Raw genomic sequence first — 27,409 nt, 5'->3', positions numbered from 1 at the left:
TCTGTCTACATTATTCACATTATCATTTTATACATAAACTGTTTGAACTATCTATTAACAGAGTCTAATTATAACTCTCTTGAAGGTAAGTATATTCTAGGCAAATAGAATGCAAGAAACATGAGTAAATTTGTCAATTAAACCCTCTACTTAAAAAGAATTTTGTAGTATCCTATAGAATATGAAATTACAAACAAATCCAAAATATATATTTTAAATCTAAACTCTAATTTAGCAAGATCTATAAAGTCCTACATTTGACGAACTTTGCTATATCTCCAGGCTTAAGCTTTTGTAATCCTTGATCCTTTCCTTGGAATCTAACATCATGAAGCTTACTTACTTTTTCCAATTTTGGATGGGAATCATGAGCCATTTTGCATCTAGGAATGTTCTTTAATGAAGAGAGCATTTAAAAGCACAACTGAGGATTATATATGAGTTGCATTTCAATAGGAAACGACTTCTCAAAATATAATGACAAAATTAGCCCAAAATTACAACTGCGTATTCCTTTCTCGTTTGGTTTCTTTTATTAAGACAAAATTATACTACCTGGTCCAGGGAAGGTATCACTATGTAATTCCAGTTGCTAATCTTCTGTCAGTCTGAGTGCTAGAATTCTAGGCTTGTATCACATTGACCAGCCATAGTTTCTTGGTTTATTTAATCTATATACAGACTAGCAATTCTGAACTTCTCCAGTGATATCATCCACTAGACTGCTCAGACTGTTCATGTACTATTTTAAAAGATGTTCTGACATTTCACAGAGGATATGATCATTTTCAGATACACCTGTGGGGTCTCTAATTCATCCTCCATGGATCCGATCCCTTTCATAATGATTACTTGACTCTCTTACTATCTCTGGTCCCTATCTATGTAATATTCTTAAACTTTTTTGAAGAAACTTCACTTGAGGACTTTCTAAAAATAAAATTATCACTTGATTCTAGTCTTACTGAGGACATATTATCTATTCTTTCCTAACTTTTCTACATATTCTGAGAATTGTTTCATTTGTGTATTTGTGTGTGCACATATAAGTGCCTCTGTGTTTATGTGTATGTTTGTATGTATGTATGCAAAAGCCTCAAGCTCTTATTCAGCAATCTTGCTCATGACTGGTATTCCATCACTTGAGCCATTCTTTTAATACAGCTTTTGGCTGGTTAATTATATATAGTGTCTCAAAGACTGTTCTGCCCAGGCTGGATGCTAACCTGAGCTGAATAGCAGAGGGACAGCACCCAGGACCAGAGTTCAAGTGCCAAGACCACCGCCAACAAAAAATATATAAGTAAAGAAAGAAAAAATGTGATCTTATCCACCAGTTCATAGCTAATATAATCCCTGCTCTCGCAAGATGGACTCTTTTTTCCAGTTAAGTCCATGCTCTTATATCTGACTTGCATTGTAAACAGAATTATTCTTCCATTCTACTTTCTACAAATTTGCATGATTAACAAGCGTGATTTAGAAAGAGAGTGGTCTCATACTTCGTGTTCCATGTAGGAGTAATGCTTTCCCTATATCACTCTCATAAATCTACCTAGTGGACTTCGCTTTATTGTTTCAATGTTGTCTTATTTGTAGAGTCTTGTATAGTGTAATGAACCCTTATACTTAAACACAGAACTTCTCTTTCTCCTATTATTGCTATTGTTCCCTTACTGTTAACTCATCTACACTTGGGAAATAATGTGCAGCACATACACTCATAAAAAAATGATCTGAGAACCTTCTTCCCATTTAAAATTCGCCTTAATTTACAGAGCACTTACAAAGTTTGAACTCAATATACTCATGGATAATGTATTTATAAGCAATATAAATGGTATTTTTCCTTTACTAAGATGTCTCTGAAACACGTGTTACCTCATATCCAAAGGCGTCCTTGTGTTATTTCAGTGAAACCAGAAAACATTCATTATACCTCAAGCAGCACCATCGATTGTTCCTAGAAGTAACTCTTACTGGATGTGGAAACTGATCCTAGGAGAGGATTGGAACACAGAGGATTGACAAAGTTCAAGTTAACTTGTGTTTTCCTGTATAAGAAAAGGACAAAGATGGCGACAAGGCAGTAGGGAAACACCAAAGCTCTTCCCAACCAAAAAGAGTTTGAGTTCCAACGCTTAATCTCCCCAAGAGACTGACAACAACAAAAAGATGGACACTCAGAGAAAAACAGGAGGTGGAAAACAACAAAAAAGAAAAAGAGAAAAAGAAGAATTTCAGAACAGAGAAGAGCGAAGACCCCTCCCCCAATATTCACTGATCACAGGGCAGCATTCCAAGCTGTGGCCAGCCAGCCTGGCGGGGGCTGCCGGAGTCCCAGAGACACTGGGGGCTGCCTGCAGAACACCCGGGCAGAAGCCGCCTGAGGTACCACTTTACAGACCCACTGATCACCACAAATAGAGAAATCTACCAGCAGGGAGTCTACACAAAGATCCTACCCCCACCCCTCACTCTCCATCCAAGCAGAGAAGTTCCATCCCGCCAAAGCCGACCAGCACTGGCAGTGCAACAAAGGGAACTTCTGCACATAGCACAGAAGCCGACTGAGGTACTGGTGTCAGACCCGCCGATTGCAACGACCCGGTGTGGGCCGCTAGGGTCGCAAAGACACAGAGGGCAGCCTGCAGATCACTCATGCAGAAGCTGCCTGAGGTACTGGTGTCAGACCCTCTGACTGGGACAACCTGGCAGGGCCTGCCAATGTCGCAGAGACACAGGAAGCTGCATGCACATAACTCGCGCAGAAGCTGCCTGAGCGTGGACACTGTGGACCCAACAGCTTCAACAGAGGCAGAGACAGAAGAGAATCACACAGAGCCACCACCGCCCAGCCCAGCTCGCAACCACCCCAACTGAACTCGGATTGCAACAGCAATTGCAACAGCAAAAACGCTCCTCAACGGAAAGAACGCTGCTGGAGGAATATCAATACCAAATTTCAAACTCTACTATAAAGCAATAGTAATCAAAACAGCATGGTACTGGCACAAGAACAGACCTCAGGACCAATGGAATAGAATTGAAAACCCAGAAATGAACCTACAAACCTATAGCCATCTAATCTTCGATAAGGGAGCTAAAAAATATAGAATGGAAGAAAGACAACCTCTTCAGTAAATGGTGCTGGCAAAATTGGTTAACTACTTGTAGAAAACTAAAGATAGATCCTTATCTATCACCCTGGACCAGAATCAACTCCAAATGGATCAAAGACCTCGGAATCAAAGCAGACACTCTGAAAACATTACAGGATAGAATATGAGAAACCCCTAAGTCTCCTTGGCGTAGGCCTAACTATTCTTAATAGAGACCCGGAAGCACAACAAATCAAAGAAAGGTTGGACAAATGGGATTGCAAGAAGTTGCAGAGCTTCTGCATGGCAAAGGACATAGCTAGCAAGAACAATAGAAAGGCCACGGATTGGGAGAAGATCTTCATTAGCCACACAATGGACAAGGGTCTCATATCTAAAATATACTTGGAACTCAAAAAATTAAATCTCCAACAACAAATCCTCAAAGAAACAACTGCCCTATAAATAAGTGGGCCAAAGATATAAAGAGAAACTTCTCTGAAGAAGAAAGAAGGGTGGCCAATAGACACATGAAGAAATGCTCAACCTCCCTAGCCATAAAAGAAATGCAAATCAAAACAGCATTGAGATACCACCTCACCCCAGTTAGAATGGCAAAAATCAAGAACTCAAATAACAACAGATGCTAGAGGGGATGTGGACAGACGGGAGTGTAAACTTGTTCAACCACTTTGGAAAGCAGTATAGAGGTTCCTCAAAAGACTCCACATAGAGCTCCCCTATGACCCATCAATCCCACTTTTGAGCATTTACCCAAATATTTACAAACAAGAACACGCTAAATCTACCAGCACAACTATGTTTATTGCAGCATTATTTACCACAGCCAAGATATGGAACCCACCCAGATGCCCCTCAGTAGATGAATGGATCAAGAAAATGTGGTATATATACACAATGGAATTCTATGCCTCCGTCAGAAAGAATGACATTGCCCTATTTGTTAGGAAATGGAAAGACTTGGAAAAATTTATATTTAGTGAAGTAAGCCAAGCCCAAAGAAACATAGGTCCCATGGTTTCCCTTATTTGCAATATCTAGTATATGTATGAGTCAAACCTAAAAGGTCAGATAATGTGATGTTAGGAAAATGAACCCTAAGATATGTATTTAAATGTTGATTTTTCTTTCATGCATTTGTTTCTACCGCATTTATAAGATTATTCCTTTGTTTCTTTGTAAGTCCCTCCCCCACAGTATAAATCCTGCTTTCACTGTAATTGATGTCGGTATAATTTATGGAGGGGAAAGGGAAAAAAAAGTCGTTTAAATAAGGATACATGTGGACCCATTGCAACAATGAGAAGTACAAGTTGTCATGTCGAAAAGGGGGAGGATTAGGTAGGGGTGGGGGGAGGCTGGGAAGGGATGGGAAGGGGAAACAAAGGAGGAGGCTACAAAGCTTGATAGGAAATGTACTCATTATCTTGCCCATGTAATTTTTACCCCTCTGTACAGTATTTTCACAATAAAGAATAAACTTAAAAAAAAAAGAAATAATGTGCCATTTGAAGGCCAGCATAGAAAAAAAGGAAATAACGTTGCTTTAAACATGTTCTACTCCAGGGACTAGGAAGGCGGCTCAGTGTTAGAGTGCTTGCCTTGCATGCATGTGGCCCGGGTTCAATTTCTCAGCACCACATAAGCAAAAATAAGCCAGAAGTGGAGCTGTGGCTCAATTGTTAGAAGACTAACCTTGAGTTGAAGAGTTGAGGGACAGTGCCCAGGCCCAGAATTCAGGCCCATGACTGAACCCACCCCCCCCCCCAAAAAAAAGTTCTACTGCAAAGAAATAAAGACATGGAGGTTTTAAAGTGTCTTATCGATGTATATTTAACCCATGAGATGATTCTCTTGTTGCAGGAGTCAGTTATCAATTCCTTTCAATTATTCCTGAGTTCTCCAGAGCAAGAAGGATTCCAAAGAAGCATCCAGTGAGTATGGTCAGGAAAAGGAGCCTCTTCTCAGATCAGTCCTCCTTTAAGGAGGGTCCCAATGAAATATCTGGGGTATTTTTAATTTGCTTTTTTGTTAAGTTTTTGTTGGTTCTAGGGCTTGAACCCTGAGGCTGTCCCTGAACAGTTTTCTTTCCTGCCTCCAGCCCCCAAATCTAGTATTCTACTGCTTGAACCAAAACTCCACTTCTGTCTTTTTTGCTGTGTAATTACAGATAAGAATTTGACACACTCTCCTGCCTGGGTTGGCTTTGAAGTAAGATAATAAGAAAGCCAAGTGACATCAGCTGTATAGACTTCTCTTTTCAAACATAAAATATTAGATGAAGTTTATTTTAAAACTAATATTTGACAATTTTTTTCTTTTATTTTTGTGAGAATACCATACAGAGGAGTTACAATTACATTGGCAAGATAAGTACATTTCTAATCAAGCATTGTTTCCTCCTCTTTGGTTCCCCATCCCATCACTTCCCGTACTACCCCCCTCCCCCCTCCCAGTCCTCCCCCCCACCAAAGTTGTAAAGTTCTTTTTTCGACTTTACGACTTGTATATCTCATTGTTGCAATGGGGCCACCTGTATCCCTAGTTAAATGATTTGTTTTTAGAAAATATGTCCAGCAAATAATCCATAACATTACTCAGCAAAATTAGGTGCACTGAATCATTTTGGAATTATTTGTATTGCTTGGGAAGATTATTGATCTTTTTGTTCCTTTTGGGGAAACTTAAAGTCATATTTCACTTTTTTGTTGGTTGTAGGGCTTGAACTCTGATCCTGGGCGCTGTCCCTCAGCTCTTAAGTTCAACTTGAGTGCACTACCACTTTAGTTACAGCACCACTCTGGGTTTCTGGTGGTAAACTGAAGATTAGTGTCTCATGGACTTTCCTGAGCAGGCTGACTTTGAACCACAATCCTCTGGTTTCAACCTCCTGAGAGGCTAGGATTACAGGTGTAAACAACCAGCACCTGGCTCATATTTGCATTTATGTGCACTGAATGACACTGTGTTGACAAAGAATGGAAATTTTAACCAAATGATGACATTGCAGCTTTTCAGAAAAATTGAGATAGTAATAAATATGTCCTCCATTTCCATTTTGTTACATTATTGACTCATGAGCTATGGGACCCTTACATTAGCATCCTCTGACATCTGTATAGGTGAATTTAGTATCAGGAAATGTTCATAGAGAAATATAGAAAGACTCTGATTTTTAGAAAGCAAAGGAGATCACCTATGAAAGAACAACATAGAAGGAGATACATTTATCCCACAGAGATTAAGAACTAGCCTAAGAGATTTAGAATGCTAAAGACAATGAGGAAAAGCCTAGTTGACAAGTTCTTCAATAACCAAAAATGGTTCTCTAGAACAGTTTCTGGTATACCTTAGTTACTATCATTTATTCCTTACATCTGCAGTTATTCTTTATCTTCGGTCACAACACTAAATTAGCCTCTTCCTTTTTGGTGCCATAACTGACCAAAAGGTTTCAAAATCGCACTTAGACTACCCTTCTCTTTGTGATTAGCAGTGACAATCCAAAATCCTGGAATCGTTGAATTTCCAGAATTAATCTTCACCTGACATCTAAGCACATTCCTGGCATTAATAGCTGTGACTTAATGAACAAAACTTTTTTCAACACAGTATCCTAATATAAGTACATGAATTAAGGACGATTGTCAAGTGTCAGTATGGAAGGAGCAATTATATATTACAAGTATGGGTTCTTTATTTTGCATTTACTAACTAAATGTTTTTGTTTTGTTTTGTTTTGTTTTGCCAGTCCAGGGGCTTAAACTCAGGGGTATGGAATTATTCCTGAGTTTTTTTTTCTTTTTTTTTTTTTTTGCTCAAAGCTAGCACTCTACCACTTGAGGCACAGCACCACTTCCAGAATTTTTCTTTTTATGTGTTACTGAGGAATTGAACCCAGGGTTTCATGCATCATAGGCAATCACGGTACCATGAAGCCACATTCCCAGAGCCCTAAATGACTTTAAGATGGCATTACATTTTTATTTAGTAACTATGTATCATAATTTTCGCCAGGTGCTAGAAATGACGTCAAAAGCAATACAATACAATAAGTCCAGTAAGGCTGGATGGACAATGAAGAACTCTCATGGTCTAGCCGGGGCACAGAAGGGCTTATCTCATGGAGCTGTTTCAACAGGCTGAGCAAGACAGCACCTGACCCACAGCCACATGTTGGAACCACATGTGGGAGCCGAACCTCCTCCTCCAGCACCCATTCAACCAGTTCTTGTGAAAGAGGGAGAGAAAAAAGTCGCAATTACAATTAAGAAGGTTGCTGGTGGCTTAGAACTCTAATCCTAACTACACAGGAGGCTGAGGTACGAGGATCATGGTTCATAACCAGCCCCGGCAGGAACATCTGTGAAACTCTTATATTCAAAGAACCACCAGAAAACCGGAAATGGTGCTGTGGGATCAAGTGGTAGAGGGCTAGCCTTTTGCTGAGGAGCTCGGGAACAGTGCCCAGACCCAGAGTTCAAGTCCCACGACTGACAAGAAGTGGACTTCCTACCACCAGAAGTCTACTGAATAACAATCATTGTCTTAGGGAGCATGGTAGCGAAGTCAGGCTGAGCTTCCTGTGAAGTTGAAGTCATAAGTAGGTCACTTGGTTTCTCTGTGCCTCGGTTTCCCCAGCTGCAATACTCCACACAATGAATGATCCCCTTCCATATGGGGATAGGGTAATGATGAAAGAGAGCCATATTTTGTTTCATAATCCCACATCTGTTGCATGGTTAATAAAAGGCCCCATCTGAGCACTTTCCGGGTATCTTACTGTCATTTGCTCACAGACTGCAGAGAACCTTATCTGAAGGCTGCTCCCTCTGTGCCTAGCCATGTTCCAGAGATTCCCTCTGCATAAATCCCTTGTTTCCTAACAACTGTCCTGTGAGGAAAATGAGGTCTGATGGTTAAGGCCCTACCCAGAGCTTCACCTATGGTCAAGAATCGGCTGCTGTGGACTAAAAGTTGGGGATAATCCCTCTAAATTGATGACTGCCTATGTTGCTGTATGTCTACCATCTCAACTACAGAGGACCAGGCCTGGAGGAGCATACCTGTCACAGACAGGAGGACCTTGATCCAGTCCAGCCAGAGCATATATTGAGTCTCTGTTTCAGAAATGCCCAAGACAGAAAGTTGGCTCCTCAGAGCCAGGGAGAGGAAATAAGCAGGGGTCATGGTGCCCCCAGGGGGGGGTCTGACCTCGGTAGGGGTGGTTTGGAGGCGGCCACACACCTGTGCTGCTGGGAAAAGCTGCTGGAGTCTGTTCCAGGTGGGGCAAGCAGTGATGGTATTGTGGTATTGTGGACAAATGGACCCAATGTAGAGAACCAGGTCCAGGGATCAGGTTGGGGCTTTAATCCTGCTGGCAACGTGCCATTGCCTTATATTTGAAATCTCGAAACTTGGGAAAGGGAGAAAGTGGCTGGGGCGTGGGCAGGCTTCTCAATTTCCTACTATACTCCGAAGTGGCCTTGAGACTCTTCCTCACCACTCAAACACCTCACCTTCCTCAACTGCTGGTAGTGGTGTAAACTAACAGTGAGAATCCAGGTGCTACCAGGCATCATGGAATGTGGGCGTGGCCACCATTCTTGTATCCCATTGGTCAGGAAGAACCATGAAAGAATGTGGGTGTGGCCAGACTCCTGTGATGCAAGCAGCATGGGCAGAGTCAAGAAGTTAACATCTCCCCAGCCCTTTTCTCAGGGAAGAATGTCAATTCAGTTGGAGACAAGAGGGTGACCAGCATTAACTGGATGGCTGCACAGATTATTGTGTATGTCTGTTTGTTGCCAATCCTGGACCTTGAACTCAGGATCTGGGCACAGTCTGTGAGCTACTTTTATTCAAAGCTGGCCCTCCAAACGAGCCACAGCGCTTCTGGCTTTGTTGTCACTGAAGTTGGAAAGGGGTCTCAAGGACTTTCCTGCCTAGGATGACTTCAACCATGATCCTCCAATCACAGCCTTGTAAGTATCAAGGAGGACTGCTGAGAGCCACTGGTGCCTGCTTAATCATTGGTCTTGCTGATGTTCTTGGACGAATAGGTGAGTTCCCTATCCTTGGGTTTAAGTGGTGGGAGCTGTAGCCCACAGTTCGAATCCTGGTCCTGCCACCACCAAATGGCAGGAGATACAAAAAACTTACTCCTATCCATATGATTACCAACAGAATGTAATGTGTGTCATGATTGAATGAGCGGTTCTTCAATGATTCCAGTATAAAATTATGCACAATTATATTATAGGACACTGATCCATGTTAGTTAATATTTTATTAAGCATTTAAACAATCACATTAATAAAATGGAGGCATAATGAAATAACTAAGAATTGGGTCTCACATACTATAAAGGTGCCATTTTTCTGCCAGGACTGGTTTTGGAACTCATGGTCTTGGTAACTCTGATGCACTATGTGGGAAGGGAAAGCTGGTTTCCTTGAAGTCAAGAAATTCAAGTCTGTTCCTTAGGCCTGAAATAGATCCCCACCACTAGAAAACATCCTATTCATGTACAATTTACATATATGATTTATATTTACAGACATATTTTGACTATATTTCATTCAGTTCAGTTATTTAATTTTTTGTTTTATTCATGCATTGAACATTTATTTTATTGACCATTATGTCACATAAAACATTGATTACATGGGCCTGGGAAATTAGCTCAGTGGTAGAACACTTGCCTTGCATGCATGAGGCCCTGGGTTCGATTCCTCATAAGCAAAAAGAAAAAAGGCAGAAGTGGCGCTCTGGCTCAAGTGGTAGAGTGCTAGCCTTGAGCTGAAGAGCTGAGGGACAGGGCCCAGGCCCAGAGTTCAGGCCCCACGACCAGACCCCCCCAAAAAGCATTTATTACATTAATTACATAGGATATATGTCTGCATATGTATTCAACTTCATACCTGACACCCAGGACTTTCATAGAAAAGGAAAACATATGTCACCATCAGCTTCTTACACCACAATTCATTTTTTGGCAGTGCTGGCATCTGAACTCATGGCCTACAAGCCTACAAGGCCCAATTCATGAATGGGTGAGTGTCAGCACTCCATCCTGGGGCAAATTGAGCTGACAGGATGTTCCCATTACCTGATATCAAGCCCCAGGGGTTAACAAAATAATAACATTGATATGCAGATGACAGTACCTTAATATATATATATATATATATGTATATATATATATATACATATATATATATATATATTAATCGAGTGTAAGAGATATCTATACATTATTCAGTTATATAGATTAAATTCCTACCAAGTCCTGGGTTTTAATTATGCATCCATGTAATTAATATTATTGTTTTCATCCTTAATGAAATCAGTGTCCTGAAATTATTGTGTTCCTGTAAGTAATAATATTCTTTTAATGCTTCATAAATATTAAAGTCTATTAGCCTCCTGAAATGATGCTGTCTAATTTTATAGAAGCAGTATCTCCTGCCATTGGTTGGAGTCAGGACGGGGACTCGAAATCAGGCACTATGTTGCCACATGGGCCTATGGCCTCCCCGATAGTCTGGCAGCCTTCATCAATGCAAGATGAAGTACCCTTTGCAACAATGTTATTCAGATCCATGAGGGTCACCGTGCAAATGAAGAAAACATAAAAAGGCCGCATTTTTTCTGTGCATTGCTTTCCCTGCAATTCCTGGGGGTCTAGGATCCCAGGAGCAGCTACAGGTCTAGTGGCTGCACCCCAGCCTAGGGTGATCGATGCTGAGGCAGAGTTGCTGCAACCTGAGTTCAAACCCCATATTTAGAAAAGTAAAATTTAAAAAAAAGTTCCATCGCTTGCAATTCATGCCGTTTACTCTTCTAGGCTTTGGATTTGAACTCAGGATGTGGGTAAATCTGCACCAATGTGGATGAAGGGGACGATCACCGTACTTGAAGAAAAGAAAATCAGACCTGTTCACTAGTCCTGAATTCAAGCCCAACCTTGGAAAACATACTAATTATATACATTGTAAAGATAGGTTTTATACTTACCTATAGACGTTCAGTCCATACATGTTTGGTGTGGTTGTTCCTTATATTTTTTGTTTTATTTATTTATTTACCATTGATTGTACTATGATGAAACCCATTCTGTTTATTTCATTGATGACATCCTATCACAGAGCATCTAGATTTGTAGAAATGTTCTCCACAATGCCAGGATTCTCAGGATCACCCAGGATATTCAGAGAAAAGGAAAACAAGTTTCACACTTGGCTTCTTACTCCACGATCCACTTGTTGGTAGAGCTGGGATCTGAACTCACGGCCTAGTAGGACCAATTGACCAATAAGTCAAGGTTCACACACCAACCTGTGAGCAAATAAGGAGCTAAGCCAGTCCCAGGATCTGACATTGATCCCCAAGGTGGTTCACTGTAGTCATAAATTCATAATTTAAACATACAATCTATATTGACATACATGAGTCAATAGCATATTGTGTTTAGTGAACTTCTTCTCCTTATTTTGTATCTATGTCATGGAGGTATTGTGTATTTTACTAACTATGGTGACAGGTATAACTGTGCTGACATGGATGACAAAAGGTTCCCATGGTTATAGGGTTGTCTATGAATTCCCTTTCCTAGTTGATACTCAGGACTTTCACAGGAGAAGAAAACGTGTGCAACAACTGGCTTCTGACATCAGGATGAATCTTTTGTCAGTGCTAGGATTTGAACTCAGGTGTGGGTAGCTCTGTTGCACTGTGGGGGAAGGGGAAGCTCACCTTGAAGACTAGAATGTCAGACCTGGTCCAGGGCCTGATTTGAAGCCCAGCACTGGACAAAATAGCAAGCCCACCTTTTTTAAACATAGGACCTCTCTTTACCTAAAGGTGCGGTAAGCACCTTGCATTCAGTGTAGTTATTCTTTTTATTTTGTGTCTTATTCACTGATGTATTGTGCATTTTATTGAGTATGGTGACAGATATAACTTTGCTGACATGGATGACAACCTATTCCCATGGCTGTACAGTTGCCTATATAGCATTCTCCATCCTCAATGACATCCAGGACATGTACAGAACACAAAAACCTGTGCAACCCTAGGCTTTTCACATAACAATGAATCTTTTGGCAGTGCTGGAATTTGAACTCAAGGCCTAGCAGGCCCAATTAGTGAATGGGTCATGGTAAGCACACCAGCCTGTGAGCCTCTAAGGAGCTAGGCCATTCCCGGGACCTGGTATTGATCCCTGGTGGGGGCCAATATAGTCATAAATTCATAATTAAGCAGAGGATCTATATTTCCAAACATGGGTGGGCAGCATCTTGTGTTTGGTGTAGTCATTCTCTTTGTGTCTTATTCATTGATGTATTGTGTATGTTCTTAAGTATAAGTTGACAGATATAACTGTGGTGAACTGGAAGACAACCTATTCCCATGAGTATAGAGTTGCCTATACATTCTCCATCTAGCAGAGACCCAAAATTTGTGTAGCACAGGAAAACAGGTGCAACAACTGTCTTCTCACATCAGGGTTAATTTTTGGCAGTGCTGGGACTCCAACTTGGGGTTTAAGAAGCCCAACTGCACAGTGGGTACACGTGATCACACCATACTGTGAGCCAGGAAGGAGCTGGGTTGTTCCCAGGAACTGAGATCGAGCCCTAGGGAGGCCAAAATAGTCCTCAATGCATCATTGAAACATGGGATGTATATTCACATCCATGTGTGGACTGCATCATGCATTGAGTGCACTTATTGTCTTTATTTTGTATGCTATTCATGAATGTATTGTGTATTTTCTTGAGTATATTATGACAGGTATAACTGGGCTGACATGGATAACAACTTATTCCCATGACCACAGGGTGGCCCATGCATTCGCCATCCTAGCTGGGACCCAGTACTTGCATACGAAATGAAACAGGTGCAACGATTGGCTTCTGGCATCAAGATGAATCTTTTGGCAGGGCTGGGATCTGAACTCAGGCCTAGCAGGCACCATTGGTGAATGGTTCCACATGAGCACACCAGCCTGTTAGCAACGAAGGAGCTAGGCCTTCCCAGTACCTGAGTTTGAGCCCCCCTGGGGAGAGAGTGGTGAGCACAATAGTCACCCATTCATAAGCTGAAGGTAGTATGCAAATAAGTATATATTTGTATAGAGTAGGATTGATGGTGACATGTGATGGAATCCAATCTGTGTGACTACTGATTCTTGAATCTTTCCTGATGCCTCCATTTCATGACTGTGATTATTATTGTCACGCTTCATCAACTCTCCTTTACAAATAATCTATACCCCATGAGTCTTGCCTATCATTTCCTACTTGCATCATGCACGAAGTACTCATTCAAGGATGAGATTGATTGCATTCCATGACTCTTCCTAGTTCCAGAAATGAGTATCTCAGGATCTCCCGCCATTCCCTTTTCGTAGAGAGGCTGAATTCAAGCCTCATGCCTGGAAAAGATACTCCTTATATACATTTTAACGATGGGATTTATACTTCCATACATATGTTCAGTCCATATTGTGTTTGGTGTGGTTATTCATTTGATTTCTTGTTTTATTCATTTATTTACCATTTATTTTATTGACTCTGATTACACCTATACCATTTATTACATTGCTTACATTCTATCACATAGAATCTAGATTTTAGATGTGTTCTCCATCATGTCTGGCAGTGTGAGGATCTGAACTCGGTGTCTAGCAGGCCAAATTCATGAATGGGTGAGTTTCAGCATGGCAGCCTCTAGACAATGAAGCTGTCATGTGTTTGCCCAGCACTGAGATCAACCCCCAGGTTTGGCCAAAACAGCAATACATGGATAGGCAGACGGTGGTATACAAATAAATATATATTGGTAAAGAGTGCCAGAGCCGTCAATCTATGATTGAATGACAACTACTACGTTCCTACCAATTCTTAGGTATTTATTATCCCACCATTGAAGGAATATTATTCTTTTCATGCTTAATAACATTAAGACCAATCAGCATTCTAGGATTATTGCATCCAATTTTAGACAAGACGGATGCATGAACTACTCTTTTAATCAGTATTCCTATCTATAGGAATGAGTCTCTTGTCATCTCCTGCCATTCGTATTAGGACTGGGATTTGAACCCAGGGCATATGGTGACAGGTTGGCCTATGGCTTCACTGATAGCCCACCAGCCATCAGCAAGAGCAGGTCAGGTCCACCTTGCAGCCATGTCATTCAGACCCAGGATAGTTACCGTCCAAAGAAAAAATCATAAAACCCCAGCCCTCTACAGCTTGCCACTTTTTGTGCTTTCCAGGGTTTTTTTTTCTACCTGCAAGAACTCTGGGCCTAGGACCTCAGGGTCGGGTATGGGAGATCCAAGCTGAGGCAGAGTTTAAACGAACTGACTTCAAGCCCCATGGTTGTAAAAAAAAAAAAGAATAAAGAAAAAAGATTATTTAATAAATTAAAAAAAATAAAGCTCCCTGGTTTGGAATTTCTGCCAGTTTTCTTTCCTAGCCTGGGATTTGAACTCAAGGTCTTGGTAAACTTGTAGCAATGTGAGGGAAGAGTTGCCACAGCTTGAGTTCAATCCCAGTGCCAACCAAAAATGAAAAACTAAGTCACTGACCTCGGCAGGGTGATGTATTTGTGGAGATGGGAGGCAAGGGATGGTAAGGGGAAAACAAAGGAGGAGTCAATAATGCTCAATTGGAAACGTACTCATTACCTTGCTCCTGTAACTGTAACCCCTCTGTAAAACATTTTTACAATAAAAAAGCACAAAAAAGAGAAATAATATAGTTCTCAGATAAGCATTTTAGAGGTAAGGAAAGTATGTCTGAATAGCTGTACAAAATTCTACACTACTTTTTTTTAATGTTCAGTATGGAACTGAGTAAACATGAGTGCTTCCGTTAAAAAAAAGTAAGTCACTGTCGAAACTGGGGCCAGTATTTCTGCCATTGCTAGGATTTGAGCTAACCATCCATGTAACTCTTACACCATGGGTGAAGGAGAAGCTCACTCTCTTTGAGGAAAAGAAATTCAGGGCCTGAATGAAGGTCCTGCAATTGAAAAACTATTTCTATACATGTGAAATATATGATATACACTTATGTAGTTAATTTCATATTATGATTTTATTATTGATTTTGTGTTTACTTTTTTAAAATTTTTCTTATTTTTATTTTGCTTTATTTTTATTTTTAATTGATTTATTATTGTATTTAGCATATAATACACATAATATTTATTACATTTTGCACACCTATAATAACATTCTATGCAGCAATTTAAGACATTGACTCATTTTTCATTAATATTTTATTAAGTGTTGAAACATAATACATAATTAAATGGATGCGTTTGTCACAGTCTTCACATGTTTAGAGTCTCTTTCAAGTATGAGCTTTGTCCAATCTTTGGACTTCTTCCTATTGGGATTTCTTTAGATGATTTATAGTCAGAAACCTTTTCCTGAGGATAGGCAAGTGAGGGATAAAATTGAAAGGATGGAGCTAGAAATGTGGCTTAGTGGTAAAGAGCTCGCTTAGCATGCATGAATGCCAGGGTTTGAATCCTCAATGCCACATACTCAGAAAAAGGTAGAAACTGTCCAGTGGCTCAAGTAGCTAGCCTTGAGAAAAAGGAGCTCAGAGACAGTACCTAGGCCCTAATATCAAGCCCCAGGACTGTCAAAGACAATAGACCAGATGCCAGTGTCTCACACATGGAACTCTAGCTTCTCAGGAGGCTGAGAGCTGAGGAACACAGTTCAAAGACAGCCTAGCCAAGGAAAGCCTGTTAGACTCTTATCTCCAGTGAACCACCCAAAGACCCCATGTGGTGCTATTACTCAAGTGGTAGAGTGTTTGTCTTGACCTGAGGGGCTAAGGGACAGTGCCCAGGCTTGAGTTCAAGACACACTCTTGGGAAAAAAGTGAGAAAAAAGTGAGGGTTAATCCAGGTACTTTTCCTATTTGCTAATTATGAGATCATTCTTTGGAAAATGAACACTGATGTATCCCTGAATTGGAGTCAGAGCTTCAGGTTCAAGTGTAACACATCCATATGCCCAGCCTCTCAGACTCTAGCATTGTAATCTTGTGTCCTACAGGGATCTGAAAGGTCCAATGTTGAAAGGCTTAATATGCTCCCCAAGCCCATTGTGATAGCTGTTGACTTGTACTGTCAAGGTCATTACAGCTCTGAGCCTAGCAGAGCACCAGTAGTTCAGGCCTGTCACCCTAGCTCAGGAGACTGAGGTTTGAGGATCACAAGGTGAAGCCAGCCAGGGCAGGAAAGTCTATGAGACTCTGACTTCCACTTCTGAAAGGTCAGATGTTCAAGAGCTTCCTGTGTTTCCCTTGGTGATGAGAAGTACTTGAACTCTAAATGTTCTTAGAATTCTTGAGCTATAGAAGCAGGAAAGAAACATTGACCCATCTTGGGTTTACATGAAGTTCTCAGGCTCCAAACCCTAACTCCATTAGCAGAAAGAACTCCAGTGTAACACTGTAATTGAAGGACAGAAAACAGTTTCAAAAGCCAGGCTAGGTGCAGAGACCAGGCCTACAGGATTCGGAGGCAGAATGTACAAATTCAACAGATAAGTGAGCAGCAAAACCACTTCATATATTCCAGGCAATGCAAGCAATTGGAGAAAACCTAAAACACTTGTTAGAGTTACACCAGGGTCAGGCTTTTCTCAGCCTCTTCAAACAATGACCAATTAACATTCTTCCCACAAGTGAAGGGAGAATCAGGCTATCTTAGGTTACCAATAGAGCCAGTTTAGTCGGGGAGAGGGGAGGAACAGAGTAGAAAAACCCTGCTCTCTGGTCTTAGGGAGTGGGTTTTTGATTCTCCATCTGTCAGATTTGAAGGCCCTTCTTCTACCTCTGCCAGTCCTTTCTCCTTCCTTCATTCTCCACATAATTAATTCAAATCCCCAGAACAACTAGAGTCAGGGTTGTTTCTCTTCTTTCTCCAATCATCTGAGTTAGAAACTGGCTCTGCCCAATTGCCTCTGGTGCCCTTGGCTGCCTGAGAAGTGGGAAAGGGACAGTCTTATAGCTCTCTGGTTGTGTGAAGGCAATGCTGGTGTCTTGGCACACTGCAGAAGGCCTAATGACTGGAAATTGTTCCCTTCTTTCCTCCTGAAATCCAAGACCAGATTCATCTATCATCTTCCTATCTATCTATCTTTCTTTCTTTCTTTCTTTCTTTTTTCTTTCTTTCGTTCTTTCTTTCTTTCTTTCTTTCTTTCTTTCTTTCTTTCTTTCTTTCTTTCTTTCTTTCTTTCTTTCTTTCTTTCTTTCTTTCTTTCTTTCTTCCTTTCTTCCTTTCTTTCTTTCTTTCTTTCTTTCTTTCTTTCTTTCTTTCTTTCTTTCTTTCTTTCTTTCTTCCTTTCTTTCTATCTATCCTATGTCTGTCTATCTATCTACCTACCTACCATCCTACCATTCTACCTAGATATCTCTTGGGTTGAACTCAAGGCCTGGGCACTGTCTGGAGCACTCTACTACCTGAGCCACAGCCCCAATTCTGGCTTATTCTGTGTATGTGCTACCGAGGAATCATACCCAGGGCTTCTTGCATGCTAGACAAGCACTCTCTCAGTAATCCACATTCCCAGCTCCCTCATTTTTTCCTTAATGGTAGTTTTTTAGGAAAGTATGTTGCCATTTTACCTCCCCAAGTTTAAGTTTCTGAATACTGGATACTTCTATGAAACCTGGTCTTCTTTTCCCCTGCCTAGTTTGTTATGGTTCCTGCATTGGCCTCATAACAAAATGTAAATAAAGGCTCCTGAGAGCATCAGTGTATCATCTAAGGACACAGGCCTGGAACCCTGGAAGAGAAAAGCCATGGGCCTGAAATGAAGAGAATGATGTAGTATATGAAAGGAGCATATCTGAAATATAAATCAGTAAATAAAAGGAGAAGCACTGCATAAGGTCTGCTTGCATTCAGGGAGGTAATATACAGACATAAGTAGGTAGGGCACTGATACATAAAATTGGCCTTCTCTTTTTGAAATTTTTTTGTGGACATCCCAGTGCTTAACCTCAGGGCCCAATGCATTCCTCAGCTGTTTTTCCCAAAGCTGAGGCTTTACAACCACCACAGCTCCACTTTCAGCCATCTGGTCATTAATTCGACATAAGCGCCTCCCAGGCTTTCCTGCCTGGTCTGGCCTGTGTCTCCTTCTCGACTTTCTCTCTCAAAGCTGGAACTCTGCCCTCTGGACCACTGTTCCACTTGTGGTGTTCTGGTGGTTTATTGGAGATAAGAGTTTCACAGAATTCTTGCTCAGGCTGAATTTGAACGGCTGTCTCCCAAACAGGATTTAGGCGGCTTTCTTCAGGGATACACCAAGGAGTCCCTCCACACAAACCCTTAGTCTATGTCTCGAGAGGCACTACAGAAAAAGAGATACATGAAGATGCTTCTAGTGGGTTCTAGATACTTAAGGTTGTAGACACATAACACTCATAATTACTAGATCATTTTATAGACAAAAGGAGTAATGCAGACAGTATGAGGATCGCTCTGGCTTTTGGTCTTATCATCTTGAGACAGCAAGTTCACTGCAGCTCAATGCTAAGTGACAGAATTGTCATGGCCTGTGGACATTTGCTCCCAAATCCTGTGACACTCATTTCTCACTTTTGGCTTCAAACATGTGACCCAGAGGAGAAGATGAGGAGAGAAAATCCTTCTCAGGTAAAGCAGTTCTAAAGAACATTGGGTAGTTAATTTATAAATTCAAACCATTTCAATGACCCTGCTAAGAAGTCAGATTGTCCAGATTAAAAATGAAGAAGAAAAGAAAGAAGGTGCCAGTGGCTTCTCACTGTAATCCCAGCTCTTCAGAGGGTGAGATGTAGATAATCTGAATTTGATTCCAGCCAGATTAGGAAAGTCCATGACACTTATTCCTAAGACATCACAGAAAAACCCAGAAGGGGGGTTGTGACTCGAGCTTAATGCACTACCCTTGAACAAAATGAGCTCAAGGACAAGTTCTAGGCTCATAGTTCCACCCCAAGACCTGCCCCCTCAAAAAGAGCCTGTACTTCCATGTCTTTGGGTATGTATGGATGTATTCCTATAGGTGAAGCTCCAGAGTAGCTATGATGAACGGCACCAAACTAGGTAATGTGTATTCAATAAAATGATTTCACAACAGAGACTGTTTTCATGATAGTGCATGTTCTGGGGCTCCCCTCACGGTTCCCAGTGTAACCTGAGGATTTCTCTGCATCCCAGGCCTGCTGGAAGAAGTCTCTCTCATTGTCTGGACAGGCAGAGAAAAGACCTCAGTCCTGTACAACTGTGTAGCAAGCAACTCCGTCCGGGTCAGATAGTGAGGATGAGTGTGGGTGGACTCTGAAGTTCAGGAGAAAAAGGTCTCTTTGTACCCCAAACTATCTATTTCCCCAGTGCTCTGGTTTGACAGGAAGCCTTCATATGTGTCACCTTCTGTGACAGGCCATGTCCTGTGCACTTATCCTGGTTTTGTGAGACTATATTCCAGTGTTCAGATACAGTGCTGAATATAATTCAAGAGTCCTTCCGGTGGACAAGTAGGGCATTGAACCTAATGAAATGTTTCATTGCCTGTGATGATGGGCCTATGATGCCTCTCCTAGGTTTCAGGAAGTTTGAGAAATCCAAGCACATATCTGGTATCACAAAGCTTCCTGTGATCTAGGGCTGGTGAACCTCATCAGGTTTTGAAACATTTGACCTCTTCTAGTTGGGCCCTGAGTGGCTAGGTTTTGGGGTTGAACACAGGGCCTGGGTGCGGACCATGAGATCAGTGCTGAAGCCCGGTGCTTTACCATTTTGTAAAACAGCATCACTTCTTATCTGTGTATGTGTGAGTGTGTGTGTGCATGCGCACACGTGGGAGAGGGCACATAGGCACATACACGATTCTTGGACGTTGAACTCAGGACCTGAGCACTGTACCTAGTTTCTCTTGTATAAGTATAGCCCTCTCCTACTTGAGCCACAGAGCCACTTCAGGCTTTTTTTTATGGTTGTGGTCCTGAGAAATTAAACCCAGGGTTTCATATTTGCAAAGCACTATACGCCTAAGGCACATTCCCAGCCCTCTACTTCAGGTTTGTTTGTTTGTTTCTGTCTTTTTTTATTGTTGTAGAAGATGGTGTCTGGGCCTGGGTGCTGTCCTTGAGCTCTTCAGCTCAAGTCTTGTGCTATACCACTTGAGCCAAACACCACTTCAGCTTTTCTGGTGGTCCATTGGAGCTAAGTGTCTCAAGGACTTTTCTGCCCATGCTGGCTTTGAACCATGATCCTTAGATCTCATCCTCCTGAATAGCTTGGATGACAGACATGAGTGACAAGCACCTAGCTTCCACTTCAGGTTTCTTAGTGGTGAATTGGAGATAATTGGCTCATCAGACCTTTTGTGTCTGCGATAGTTTGGAACCCAGGTCCTCAGATCTCAGCTTCCTGAGAAAGCAGGATGAGAGACCTCAGCTATAGACCCCTAGGGCTGTTGCCTCTCCATGTAATTAATATTGTTTTCATCCTTAATGAATTATTAATTAAATCAACCACTGTTCCAAAACTATTGCGTCCATGTAATTAATACTATTATTTGAATATGTAAAAAGTATTCATTAAAATCCATTGGCCTCCTAAAATCACTCTATTTATATAGTAGTATTCAGAAACAACTTATTCAACCTTGCCATTCATAATCATCCATCGGTATTCCTATGAATAGGAAGGAGACTCTTAGGATCTCCCGCCTTTGGTAGGGGTCACGACCGGGATCCAAACACAGGGCCTATGTTGCCATGTTGGCCTATTGCTTCCTTGGAAGCCCGCCAGCCTTGAGCAATGCCAGATTACCAACATTTTTCAACAGTGTGATTCAGACCGGATGGTCACCTTGCAAAGAAAAAAAAAAAGTAAAACCGGCAGCCATCTGTAAGTTGCCAGTTTGTTTTTTTTTGGTGTGTGTCACATTAATTTTTTTTTTTCTTGTCAGACTTTGGGGCCCAGGAACCAAGGTTCGGCTGTGGGTCCAGTGGCTACACCCCAGCCTAGAGTGATCAAAGCTGTGGCAGAATTGCCACAACATGAGTTCAAGCCCTGTGCTTGACAAAATAAAAATATATACATACATACATACACAAACACATACATACATGCATGCATACATACATACATACACTAAAATATTTTAAAAATTATGAGGCTCCTTGGCTTGGAATTCACACCATTTTTTCTGCCAGGCCTGGGAATTGAACTCAGGGTCTGGGTAAATCTGCAGCACTGTGGGGGATGGGGAAGATCACCCTTCTGGAAGACATGAAATTCAGGCCTGTTCCTAGAGCCTGAATTCAAGTCCTAGCACTCAAAAAATTAATATTCGTATATATTTTAAATACATGATTTATATTTACCTATACATGTTTATGGCATATTGCGGTTAGTGTGTTCATTTTATTTTGTGTTTTATTTCTTATGTACTTTAGTGAGTATGACTACACTTATAATATTTTTTGCATCCTATTACATAAGACATAGATGTGCCTATGTATTCTACATCATTCCCGAGTCCCAGAAATTTCACCCATAAGGAAAACAAGTGGGACAATTGGCTCTCCACCAGGATTAAGTTTTTGGCAGTTTTGTGACTTACACTCAGGGCCTAGCAGGCCCACTTCATGAATGGGTAAATGTTAGCACACCAGTCTGATGCAAGAGAAGTTGGCAGGCAAATTTGAGCACCTGAGATCAAGCCCTAGGAATGGCCAATAAAAAAACAGATAGATGTTTAGATTGCAGTGTGTGTGTGTGTGTGTGTGTGTGTGTGTGTGTGTGTGTGTGAGTGTGTATTCACAAATGTGTATGCATCTATAAATATATACAGAGAGAGACAGATAGACATTTATGTAGACTCTAGTGTATAACCCTATATAAAGGGTGATGTCTATATCTTATTTCTACATATTATATTACTACCAATTATTTAGTATAAAATTATGTCTCATTAATCAATTATAGAAGACTTATAAAGTATTAATCAATGACCTATATTTATTGAATACAATCTTAAACTGGAATGACTAGCTAATTAGTAATTCAGTTAGTACATTTCAAACATTCTATTAGTGTTCCTATAGATAGGATTAAGTTTCCTAGAATCTTCAGCCATGTGTAGGTGGCAATTCCAGGATTGAACTCCCAGGATTGAACTCAGGGCCTAGGTGTCTAGGTTGGGCTCATGCTTCACTGAGAGCCCTCAGCCTTCATCCATGCAAGCTCACGTACAATTTTCAAGCAGAGTCATTGAGACCCAGGAGGGTCACGGTGCTAAGGAAACAAAGATAAAACTGTTGTGTAAAACTTCCTGATTTTTCCTCCTCCATTTTTGTAGGTTTGTTGTATTTTTGCCAGTGCTGGGAGTTGAACTCGGGTCTTAGGATCCCTGGATTATCTGTGGGTGTAAAAGCTGCACCCCAGCCTAGGGTAATCATGGTTTAAGACACAATAAAATGCTTCCTTGAACAAAAGGAGCTCAGTGAAAATGTCTAGGCTCACAGTTCAAGTCTCAGGACATGCCACAAAAAAAGAGCCAGTAACTCCATGTGTCTGTGTATATATGCATGTATTTGTATCAGTGAACATCCGAATCTCTATGAAGAAATGTACCCAGCTAGGAAATTTGCTTTGAATAGAATGATTTCACAGCACAGCGAGTGCTTTCAAGAAAGTGCATGTTCTGGGGCTCCCCTTACTGTTCCCAGTGTAGCCTGCGGGGTTCTCCATACCCCAGCTGCTGGAGGAAGTCTGCCTCATTGTTGGAACAGGCAGACAAAAAGCTTCACTCCTGTATTGCTGTGTAACAAACAATTCATCTCGGCCACTTATTGAGGATGTGTGCAGGCAGGCTCTGAAGGTCAGGAGAAAAAGGCCTCTTTGTACCCCAAGCTATCTCTCTCCCCAGTGCTCTGTTTTTGTTTTTGTTGTTGTTGTTGTTTTTTGGTCGGTCATGGGGCTTGAACTCTGGGTTTGGGCGCTGTCCCTGCACTCTTCAGCTCAAGGCGAGCGCTCTACCACTTGAGCTACAGAGCCACTTCCGGTTTTCTAGTGGTTTATTGGAGATAGGAGTCTGACAGTCTTTCCTGCCCAAACTGGCTTTGAACCGTGATCCTCAGATCTCAGCCTCTTGAATAGCTAGGATTAGAAGCATGAGCCACCAGCGCCCAGCCCAGTGCTCTGTTTTGACAGGAAGCCTTCATTTGTGCAACCTCCCATGGCAGGCTAAGTTCCTGCACTCATCCTATCATTGTAAGATTGTGTTTCAGTGTTGAACCAAACTGCTAACATTAATTCAAAAGTCCTTCTGGCAGATAATTAGGGAGCTGAACCTAATGAAATGATTCATTATTGGCAATGGTGCCTCCGTGTGTGTGTGTGTTTCTGTGTGTGTGTGTGTTTGTGTGTGTATGTGTGTGCATACACCATTACTGGTGCTTGAACTCAGGACCTAACCACTGTACCTGAGTTTCTCCTGTACAAGGACAGCACTTTACCATTTGAGTAACATAGCCACTTCAGCCTTTTTTTTTAGGGATGTGGATCAAACCCAGGGTTTCACACATGTAAAGCAGTCTACCCCTAAGAAACAATCCCAGCTATCCACTTCAGGTTTCTTTCTTTTCTTGTAAGTTGGAGGAGCTCAATCTGGGCCTGGGTGTTGTCTCTGAGCTCTTCCGCTCAAGTCTAGTGCACTGCAACTTGAGTTACAGCACCCATTTATGCTTTCTGATGGTTTATTGGATATAACCATCTCAAGGAATTTCCTGCCCATGCTGGCTTTTGTCCATGATCAGGGATAATTTTTTTAACTCCATAATTTAGTGACTTTAATTTCAAGATGCAGAAATTAACAAACTTTTTGAAAATTTCATGAGAATATTTTAAAATCACTTTCAAAAGTATTTTTAAAAGGTACTTTAAAAGTCCTTGGATAGAGATGTGCTCATTTCCACATACAAACATCTCTCTGGCATCATTACATCAAAACTAAAGGAACATCAGAGCCACTCAACCACCAAGGGGAAAAGGTACCAAGATCCTCAGCTTCCTGAGCAGGCAGGATGATAGATCTCAGCTATCACCCTGCTGCAAGGGGGCACTTGGCTCCACATAGTAGGACGTTAGCCATGAACCCAAGAAAAAAGTCAACACCTAGGCTCTGAGTTCAAGGTTCATGATATAGAAAACTAAACCAAAACAATTGTCTACAGGAGACAAGTCACTAGAGCTCAGTATATACATAAATTTGGCCCTGCCTTCGGGACATATCTGAGCCTCAACTTTCTCATCTGCACAATCATCTTACTTGTGTAGATCTTATAAGGACGAGATGAAAGAAAAAACTAGTGAAGGACTCAGCACATAGTACCCTGTGAATGACTCAGCACACAATACCCCATGAACAACCCAGTACCCTGTGAAGGACTCAACACCCAACACCCCAGAAAGGACTCATCATATAGCTGTATCCCACAAACTGTCATTAGAATTAGGGTGCTTATCACCATTCTTTCAGATACAGGTCACAAACTGCACAAGTTCACATCTAACAGTTTAGAGGGGTGATTTTTTTTGTGGGGAGGGCCATCAGCCTAGGAGATTTCACTCATAGGTTGGAGGTACTGTCCTAAGAACTTTTCCTCAAGGCTAGAGCTCTACCACTTTGAGGCACAGCTCAGAGTCTAGCAGATTTCCTGGTAGGGCTGAGTTTTCAACCCACCAGCATCTGATCTCACCCTCTGAGCAGCTAGGGGTGAGCCAGCAGTGTCTGGTTCCATGATGCTGGGTTGCAGCTGTTGACCTCTGGCTAAGTCAATTTAGATGTCAGCCATCAGCTTCAGACTACCAGCTTGATCTGTGAGGAGGTATTTGAAATCCTGGCCTTCTAATCTTGCAATTAGAACATTCTAACTTGTTTCTGGTGCCAGTCCTGGGTCTTGAGTAAGGGCCTAGACACAGTCCCTAAAGTTTCATGCTCAAAGCCAGTGCCCAACTGATTGAGTAACAGCACTACTTCTGGCTTTTCCTGTGCATGTGATAGTGTGGAATCGAACCCAGGGCTTCATACTTACTAGGCGAGCACTCTACTACTGAGCCTCAGGAATGACAAGTGTAGAAATATATATGTAGATTGTTACATACACACACACACACGCACACACACACACACACACACACACACACACACACACACATATATATATATATGTGTATGTAACAATATGTGTATATATGTATGTATGTATATATGTATGTATGTATAAAACAAGACAGAGATGTCTGTATATTATTTAATTATATATACGATATTACTACCAATTATTGATAAATTATCCCTTACTTTATTTAAGTATTATGGTTGAATACATAAGAAAGTATTAATGGTAAATTAGTCAATGTACTATAATCATTGTGTATAATTTTATACTGTAATCATACAGTACTAATGTAATTGTTACTTTACAACATTCCATTCATATGGATGTATATCGGAATGTGTTTCTTAGGATCTCCCGCCGTGATAGGTGGCAGTCCTGGGATTCGCACGCCCGGCCTAGGTTGCTGGTTTTGGCTATGGCTTCCCTGATAGCCCACCAAAGTTCAACAGTGCAAGGTCATGTACACTTTACGGTCCCTGATATTTAGACCCAGGATGGTTGTAAAGGAAAAAACAATGTAAAACCACCTTCTGGAACTTCCCGGTTTTATTCTTCTCCTTTTTTCCCCGGCACTATTTTTTTCTTTCATTTTTGTCGGTTTGGGACCAGAACTCTGGGTCTGGGTGCTGTCCTCCAACTCTTCAGCTCAAGGCTATCGCTCTATCACTTGAGCCATAACATTGCTTCCTGCTTTTTTCTGCTTATGTGGTGCTGAGGAATTGAACCCAGTGTCTTATGCATGCAAGGCAAGCAATCCATACCTGAGCCACCTTCCCAGCACTTCTCCGTTTTTTTTTTTATTTTGCCAGTCCCAAGATTTGAACTCAGGTCCTGGGGTACCTCAGGATGGGCTGTGGGTCCAGAGGCTGTACCCCAGCCTAGTTTGATCGAAGCTGAGGCAGAGTTGCCACGAGCTGAGTTCAAGCCCTATTCCTGGCCAAAAGAAATTAAGGCCCTTGCTTGGAATTTTCATCATTTTTCTGGCAGGCCTGGGATTTGAATTCAGGGTCTAGGTAACTCAGTGGCACTGTGGGGCAGAGGAAGCTCATCATCATTGAAGACAAGAATTTCAGCCCAGTTTCCAGGGCCCAAATTCAAGCTCCAGCACTGATAAAAATAATATTCATATATGAGATCTATTTACATACATGGGGTTACGCCATGTGACATTTATTACCCTTATGTTTTAATTTAGTTATTACATATATACCATTTATTATATTTATCCCATATTATCACATGGTTATATTTGCATGTGGATTATACATCATACTAAGACCCAGGACTTTCACAGAGAAGGAAAAAGTATTTGTCAAATTGACTTCTGACTCCACATATAAAATTTTGGCCATGCTGGGATTTGAACTCACAGCCCACAATTCCGAACTTATGAAGGGGTCACTTGTAGAACAAAAGCCTTTGGCAAACTGAGCTACCAGCTAGTTCTGAGAACCTGGGAACAAGCCATAATTGTGACTGATATATATAGATATAGATGTAGATGTAGGTATAGATATAGATGTTTAGATAAATAGATAAATAGATGTGTAGTTTGCAATATATATAAGAGAGAGACAATGTGAGGATATTAAATTATATATATTGTGAATTATTATTAAATTATGCCTCCATTTAATGAAGTATCATGGTTGAATATTTATTAAAACATTAACGTAAAAGTAGTCAGTATTCTTTAATTGGGATAATCATACCATGATGCTAGAATGGAAGACATAATCCATTACTTATTTATATATCCATATGAATGGAATGTTGTAAAGTAACAATTACATTAGTAGTGTATGATTACATTATAAAATCATACACAGTAATTATAGTACATTGACTAATTTGCAATTAATACTTTGTTATATATTCAACCATAATACTTAAAAAAAGTAAGGGATAATTTATCAATAATTGGTAGTAATATCGTATATATAATTAAATAATATACATGAACTAACTGCAAATTTATTTGTTATTTTTATAACATTCCATTAAACATTCACATGAATAGGAAAGCTTTTCTCAAGATCTCCTTCTATGTGTAGGTGGGAGTCC

The sequence above is a fragment of the Dipodomys spectabilis genome, unplaced genomic scaffold, assembly GCF_019054845.1.
Source record: "Dipodomys spectabilis isolate Male_0828 unplaced genomic scaffold, ASM1905484v1 ptg000131l, whole genome shotgun sequence".
Taxonomy (NCBI): Eukaryota; Metazoa; Chordata; class Mammalia; order Rodentia; family Heteromyidae; genus Dipodomys; species Dipodomys spectabilis.
The sequence above is the reverse complement of the archived record's forward strand: the minus strand, read 5'-3'. Positions refer to the sequence as shown.